This window comes from Elephantulus edwardii, unplaced genomic scaffold (genome assembly GCF_000299155.1).
Source record: "Elephantulus edwardii isolate Elephantulus edwardi_28Jun2011 unplaced genomic scaffold, EleEdw1.0 scaffold00151, whole genome shotgun sequence".
Taxonomy (NCBI): Eukaryota; Metazoa; Chordata; class Mammalia; order Macroscelidea; family Macroscelididae; genus Elephantulus; species Elephantulus edwardii.
The window spans coordinates 6635102-6643339 of NW_006399901.1; positions in this window are offsets into that span (position 1 = coordinate 6635102).

Sequence of the window (8238 nt, forward strand, 5' to 3'; positions counted from 1 at the left end):
GGCTGTAGTTAGGTCTTCTTTGGCACCTACAGGAGCCCAGAGAGATGAAGAATAGGACGCAGTCCAGGAGAAGGCAGCTCCCACAAGACAGCGGCTGTTTATCTTCAGGGTCCCTGCCTGTGCCACACACGGGTCCGCACATGGCACCACACACGCCGCTGTGCACCAGGTTGTTATTATCGTGTATTATTGAGTCAGAGCCAACTCAAGGCTGATCCTCCAGTGAGTTTTCAGAGGCCGTAGAATGCACGTGAGTAGATTTCCCACCTTCCTCCTATGGTGGATTTGAACCACATACCTGTGTGTTGCCAGTGAAATTCCTTGCCACTAACCTACCAGTGTTTCTTTGCTCTGTTCTGAGGACTGCTCCTTGGTCCAAGTATAGGTTTCGTATAAGCACGATCAAGTGCGCTGAAATTCCCATTTTCCTAAGGTTAGACACAAATGCCTTTGCATAGTCAATGAAACACAGATAGATGTTCTTCTGGTACTCTCTGCTTTCTGCCAAGACCCACCTGACATTGGCAATACTGTCCCTAGTGCCACGACCTCTTCTAAACTCAGCCTGTATTTCTGATAGTTCAAGTCTTTTCTGGATAATCTTCAGCAGGATTTTGCTAGTCTGTAATATTAGTGATATTGTATGATAATTTCCACATTCTGTTGGGTCACCTTTTTTTTTTAATGGGAATAAATATAGATCTATTCCGATCAGTTGGCCAAGTAGTTGTCCTCCAGATTTATTGGTACAACTTGGTGAGCACATGCAGGGATGCATCCTTTCCCTGTACCTTTTCAATCTGTATGCTGAACAGATCATTCGGGAAGCAGGGCTTTATGAGGAGGAGTATGGCATCAAGATTGGAGGGAGACTCATTTACAACCAACGATATGCAAATGACACAACCTTGCTTGCTGAAACTGAAGAAGACCTGAAGCACTTGTTGCAAAAGGTCAAGGACTGTAGTCTTCAATATGGATTGAAGCTCAACATCAAGAACACAAAGGTTCTCAGCACTGGGCCAACTGGCAGCACCATAATAGATGGAGAAGAGATTGAGGTTGTTAGCAATTACAGCTTGTTCAGATCGACAATCAACACTCTTAATATCAGCCGTCAGAAAATCAAAAGACAAATTGTACTGGGAAAATCTGCTGTCATGGACCTCTTCAGAGAGCTAAAGAGCAATGATGTCAGTCTAGATTCAAAGATGTGCTTAATCCAGGCCATGATTTTCTCAATTACTTATTATGCTTCAGAAAGTTGGACAATGACTAAGGATGATAGAAGAATAAATGCCTTCAAGTTGTGGTGCTGGAGAAGAGTCTTGAACATACCATGGACTGCCAAGAAAACAAATAGGTCTGTCTTGGAGAGGGGAAACCAAGTCTCTCCTTGGAGGCTAGGATTTTGAAGCTCTGCCTCACTTACTTTGGGCACGTGACCAGGAGAAATCAGTCCTTGGAGAAGGACATCATGGTTGGAAAGGTGGACAGACAGCGCAGGAGAGGGAGACCCTGGATGAGATGGATTGATACAGTAACTGGGGCAATGGGGGTTAGTGTGTCCGATTTAGTGAGACTGGCTCAGGACAGGGAAGGATCCAGAGCTACTGTACATAGGGTCGTTATGCATCACAGGCAACTCAACCAGTAACATTCTATGATACGTTTGGAAGCATGAGTGGTATCCTCTTCCTAAACAACTTGCCTCCAGAAACTCTATGAACTTTGATAAATGTTGATAGTTGTAGAGGGGCTTCAGGCCTTTTGTTCATTGGGTCACTAGGAGTCGTGCTCAACTCGAAGGCAATCAACAACAACAAGAAGAAGCTACCAAAGCTCCTGAGCCAATAAGACAATACTTATAAAAACATCTAAAGCATAGATGTTCTGGAAGTGGAAGCTTATTTTCTTCTTGCCTTCGTTCATCATTTGCTTTTTCTTTTGGGGAATGAGAAGGGACTGAAAGTTGAGCATCCACACACTCATTTTTAGCAGTTGTTGTGGTTAGGTGCCATTGAGTTGAGTATGACTCACAGAGACCTAATGAACATTCAGTCTGAACCATGCCCTATCCTGTGCCATAATCATCGTCTCTGATAGACTTGCTGCAGCCTATTGCTGCAGTCACAGTGTCAGTCTTTCTTGTTGAGGGTCTTCCTCTCCTTCGCTGACACTCCATCTTTCCAAGCATGATATTCTTCTCCAAGAAAAAGCCTCACCTAGCTACATGTCCAAAGTATGAAAGAGGACGCTTAATCATCCTTGCTTCCAAGGACACTGTGGCTGCACTCTCAAGGACATGTTTATTCTTTTAACAATCCATGGCAAAGTCAGTGATCTTCTCCAGCACCACAACTCAAAAGCATCAATTCTTCTTCTGTCATCATAATTCATTGTCCATCTCTCTGATGATGCATAGTGGGTGATTGAAAACACCATGGCCTGAATCAAGTGCAATAGTATAAGGCTATATAAATAGATGTACTAACCATCTCAGGAACAGGTTTGAGGCCTTGAACGAAGACCAGATGAGTTGGATAGACCAAAATGGATGTCAGAAGAAACTCTGAAGATTGCACTGGAGCACAGAGAAGACAAAGCAGAAGGAAGAATTAAAGATACTAAAGAGCTGAACAGAAGATTTCAAAATGCAGTGCGGGATGACAAAGTAAAATATTACAATGAAATGTGCAAGGAGCTGGAGTCAGAAAATCAAAAGGGCTAAACTCGCTCAGCATTTCTTAAGCTCAAGGAACTGAAGAACAAATTCAAACCTTGAGTTGCTATAATCAAGGATGCTTTAGGCAGAATATTAAATGACCCAGGAATTATTAAATGAAGATGGAAAGAATATACAGAGCCACTGTATCAAAAGGAATTGGCAGACACAAAATAATTTAATGGAACAACATATGAGCAAGAGCCTATGGTGATGAAGGAAGAAGTTCAGGCTGTTCTGAAGGAAATAGCAAAAAACAAGGCCCCAGGAATAGATGGTATACCAATTGACATATTTCAGCTAACAGATACTGCCCTGGACATGCTCACCAAGTGTGCCAAGAAATCTGGAGAACAACCACTTGGCCAACTGACTGGAAGAGATCTATATTTGTTCCCATCCCAAAGAAGGATAACACAACAGAGTGTGTAAACTATAGAACAATATCACTGATTTCACATGCAAGCAAGATTCTACTGAAGATCATTCAAAACCAACTGGATCAGCACATCAGCAGAGAACTGCCGGAAGTCCAGGCTGGGTTTAGAAGGGGTCGTGGTACTAGGGACATTGTAGCTAATGTTAGATGGATCTTGGCTGAAAGCAGGGAACACCAGAGGAATGTCTGTCTATCTGAGTTTCATTGACTATGCAAAGGTGTTTGTGTGGATCATAACAAACTGTGGCTGACTCTGAGAAGAATGGGAATCCCAGAAAAGTTACTTGATTATGCTAATGTTAAACCTATACTTGGACAAAAAGGCAATCATCAGAACAGAGCAAGGAAACACTGCATGATTCAAAATTGGGAAGGATGTATGCCAGGGATGTGTCCTGTCTCCATACCTTTTCAACCTGTATGCAGAACAGATTATCCAGGAGGCTGGGCTCTATGAGGAGAAATGTGGCATCAGGATTGGTGGAAGATCTATCAACAATCTGTGTTATGCAGATGACACAACCCTGCTTGCTGAAACTGAGGAGGATCTGAAGCGCTTGCTGCAGCCTTCAATATGGACTGAGGCTCAATGTCAAGAAGGCAAAAGATTCTCACCACTGTACCAACTGACAGTATCAGGATGGGTGGTGAAGAGATTGAGATTGTTCACAGCTTTAGTTTGCTTGGCTTCACAGTCAACACTCTTGGCACAAGCAGCCAGGAAACTAAAAGACTTATTGCGATGGGAAAGTCTGCTGTTAAAGACCTCTCCAAAGTACTGAAGAGCAATGGTGTCTCTCTGTAGACGACTAAGTTGCATCTGATACAGGCCATGTGGTCTTTGCGATCACTTGTTATGCATCAGAGTTGGACAATGACTAGGGAGGATAGAAGGAGAATTGATGCCTTTGAGCTGTGGTGCTGGAGAAGAGTATTGAATGTACCATGGACTGCTCTGAAGACAAACAGGTTCATCCTGGAGAAGGTTAAACCGGGTGGCTCCTTGGAAGCAAGGATTCTGAGGCTTCATCTGACATACTTTGGACATGTTGTAAGGAGGGACCGGTCTTTGGAGAGGGACATCATGTTTGGGAGGGTGGAGGGACAGCACAGGAGAGAAAGGCCCTCTAAGAGGTGGATTGAGTCAGTGACCCGGGTAATCAGGATCAGTGTGTTGGAGACAGTGTGATTGAGACAGGACAGAGCAGAGTTTAGGGCTGTTGAATATAGGGTCGTTAAGAGTCGCAAGTAACTCAATAGCACATAACAACAACAACAACATATCTACTTACATGAATGGTTCTCCAAACTCATCTGATGAGTTTGGAAAAAGCAATGATTCCAATTTCTACCCTGCAGCAGGATTTACCATATCCCCCAGATTGCCTATCCTCCCATCTTTATCCCTGTAGGTAACCACCATCGTGAATTTTGTGTAGGGAATATTCTTTTAATAGAGAGTTACAAATAGAGCTGCTAAGATTGGTTCTTTGAATTCACAAGCCACTCCAAGGAAAGATGAGACATCCTGCTCCTATTAAGATACACAGCCTTGGAAACCCTATGGGACAGCTTTACTCTGTTCTTCCTACAGGATCTGTTTGAGTTGGAATTAACTCTACAGCAGTTGGTCATAGGTAGACAATTAGAAGCACAGTGATTAAGTGGGCTCCAAAGGTTGGAGATTCTAATCCCTAAGCCACAATGTGAGAGAAAGAGGTGGCAGATGGCTTCCATAAAGATTCAGAACCCAAAATCACTGCTGTGGAGTAGATTCTGATTCATAGCCACCCTCTATTGAGTTTCAGAGGCCATACATCTGTACCGGAAGAAATTGCTAATCTTTTGCAGAGTGCCTGGTGAGTTTGAACTGCTGAGCTGTTAGTTGCTGTTGTAGTGTGCTGTCAAGTTGGAATTGTCTCACAGCTGACCCTGCAGCGGGTTTTCAGAGGCAGGAAATCACATAGGAGGAGTGCTCATCTTTCTCCTATGGCCTACCTGGTGGATTTGAACCATGTGCTTTTAGGGTTTGCAATGCAGCTTCTTACCACTAGGCCACCTCCCTGACCTGTCGGTTACCAGGACAAAATGTAGTGCTCTTACAACCTTGAAAACTTCATGGGGCAGTTCTACTCCATCCAATAGGGTCTCTATGAGATAGAATTCAACTCCACCCAATGAGTTAGAATTTTTTTATTTTAAGCAGCTTTTGCTGTTGAGGTCCTATGTAGAGATTTACACTTCTCACTGGTGGTCCGAATCTACGCGCTGCTCCACAGGCCAGTCCTCCTCCAGTGCCATTTACAGCCTCTGAAAATTCGCTGGAGTGCCTGTGTCAACTCATCTCATTGAGAGTCTTCTACTCTTTCTCTGACCCTCCACTTTTACAAACATGATGTTCTTTTTCCGAAGACCTGCCCCTTCTAACAGCAAGCCCAAAATATGTGAGACAGTTTCACTATCCTTACCTTCAAGGACTACTTTCTCCAAGACAGGCTTGCTTGTTCTTTTTGACAGTCTATGGGATATTCAGTACTCTTCTCCAACACCACAAGTCAAAGCCACTGATTTTTCATCTGTCATCCTTCTTCATTGTCCAGCAAGTAAATAGGATTTAAGATCTGTTGCTATTTATATATTTTTATTTTTTAGTTAGTTCTTTTCTTTATACTAGGTTGTTTACAAAATTCGAATACATTGCTTTTCAGGCCAGAGTATTCCATTTTCCCTCACCTCTCCACCCATCAAATTGTACAACTCGTTGATTAATTTCCCCCATCCTCATGCCTCTGATGCTGCCATTTATTATCTCGCCTACCACGAGGGAGAACCAGAAAAAACAGACGCATCTTTCCTGTTCGCGCTCAGTTTCGCGCTGTAGGTGGGTTGGCCCTCGTGACGCTCCGTCGCCGGCCCTGTTTCCGTGGCAACGAGCCGAGAAACGGCTGGCGTCAGTGGCGCGCGGTCTACGACAGCAAAGGCTTTGTGCGACTGTCGGTACCTTGCGCCCGGAGTCTCTTGGGAAACTCTAGGACCCAGAGAAACGTGAGTCGGGAAACCGGGCGCGCCGGGGAGCCGATGCTGGGGCCGGGCTGGGTCTGGCCGTCCGTGGCCGACCACGCAGCGGCGTGAGTCCGGGGCCTCGAGGACAGGGCGCCTGGGTTCGCCTTCTCGCCGCCCCCATTGCCCCAACACTTCCAGTTTCCTTTTCCACTTGTCAGTTGTGGATCTTAGACCCCGTTGTTGGTGGAGATCGGGGACTGGCCCCTGAAGGCTCTTGACTCCTTGAGCAGAGCTTTAGTCACCGGCCACGTTTTCAAGACACGTTGCAGACTGGCAGCCCCCAGGCTCAAAATAGATTTAGAAGTGCGGGTTTTTTCCCTGCAATTTTTGGAGGACTCTTGGCTGGATCCAGTGCTGTTGGTGTATTCAGAGAAGTCAGTACGACCAGAGAGAGCCGTGGCCGGGCACTTCTGGACCTCGAGTGCAGGCAGAGGGAAAAACTGTCCATCCCTGGGTGCAACCGCTCTTCTTTCTAATCCCAGCTGTGCCCCCATATTGTTCTGTGATGCTGACCAAGTCTCACCTTTCCCCGATTCCCGATATCTCCGTCTGTCTATGGTTACCGGGGTTCTGCCCTTTAATACACATTCAGCTGCAGCAATCGGGTATGCACGTCCCATCTCTTTGGAACCCCATCTCTTGTTTCCTCCATTTCTCGGTTGTATGTTCCTGGACAAGTCATTTCGCCGGTTTGAATGAAAACGTCTTCATCCCATTTTGCTTGGATCCACAATCAACACCCATGATAGCAGCAAATAATCGAAAGATACGTTGCATTGGGCAGATATGCTGCCAAGGGCCTTATTAAAGTGCTTCTAAGAGCAAGCATGTTAGAAAACCCATTTTCAAATGATATTGTAGCCACAGGTATAAACCTATTGTCCTTGAGTCAATTCCAGCCTATGGCAACCCTCGATCCATTTCAGAGGCTGTAATCTTTAGGGGGAAACTGTCTTATCCCATTTCTCCCATGGAGTGGCTCATGGATTCCAACAGCTGACTTTTTGGTTAGCACCCTATGAACAGGATTTATGGACGTTACATATTTTTGGGTGGATACAAATTAATCAGTGACAGATCCGTGACAGAAGGCTAGGATAGGGTGACTCCTCTGGTCTGTTTTCCATATTGTTGTCCAGATAAACGCTCTGAAACACTAAAAAAAAAAAGAAGAGCAAAGGTATTACTTAAAGTCTAAGATGTACTTGACCCAAGTCATGGTCAATTGCATGCAAAAGTTGGACAGGGAACAAGGAAGATCAAAGAAGAATTGATAGCTTTGAATTGTAGTGTGTTGGTGAAGAATATTGAACATCCCATGGACTATCAAAGGAACCAACAAATTCATCTTGTCAAAAGTACAACCCAGATGCTCCTTAGAAGCAAGGAGAGTAAAGCTTTGTCTTACATACTTTAGCCATGTTTTTAAGACAGACCTTGAACAGAGACAGCATGTTTGGAAGCTCAGCAAAAGAGAGGAAGATCCTCAAGGAGATGGACTGCCACAGTGGCATAGGATAGGGAATGGTTTAGAGCTTCTGTAGGGCTCTTATAAGTGGGAATTGACTCAATACCACCTGACAGCATCTACCAAATAATGAGTGTGGTCATGAGGAAAAGAGTGGCTATAAGATGTTTCTTACATTGCTACCTGTATTACTTATGCAAAGCTGGACAATGACTAGGGATGATAGAACGAGAACTGATGCCTTTGAGCTGTGGTGCTGGAGAAGAGTGTGGATGCTAGGAGAACACACAGGTTCATCCTAGAGAGAGTGAAAGCAGGCTGCTCCTTGGAATCAAGGATTCAGAAGCTTCATCTGACATACTTTGGACATGTTGCAAGGAGGGACCAGTCCTTGGAGAAGGACAGAAAGAGAGGAAGACCCTGGATGAGATGGATTGATATAATGACTGGGGTAATGGGTGTGTCAGAGACTAAGGTTGGCACAGGATAGAGCTCAGTTTAGGGCTGTTGTACGGAGGGCTGCTGTGAGTTGCAAGCAACTTG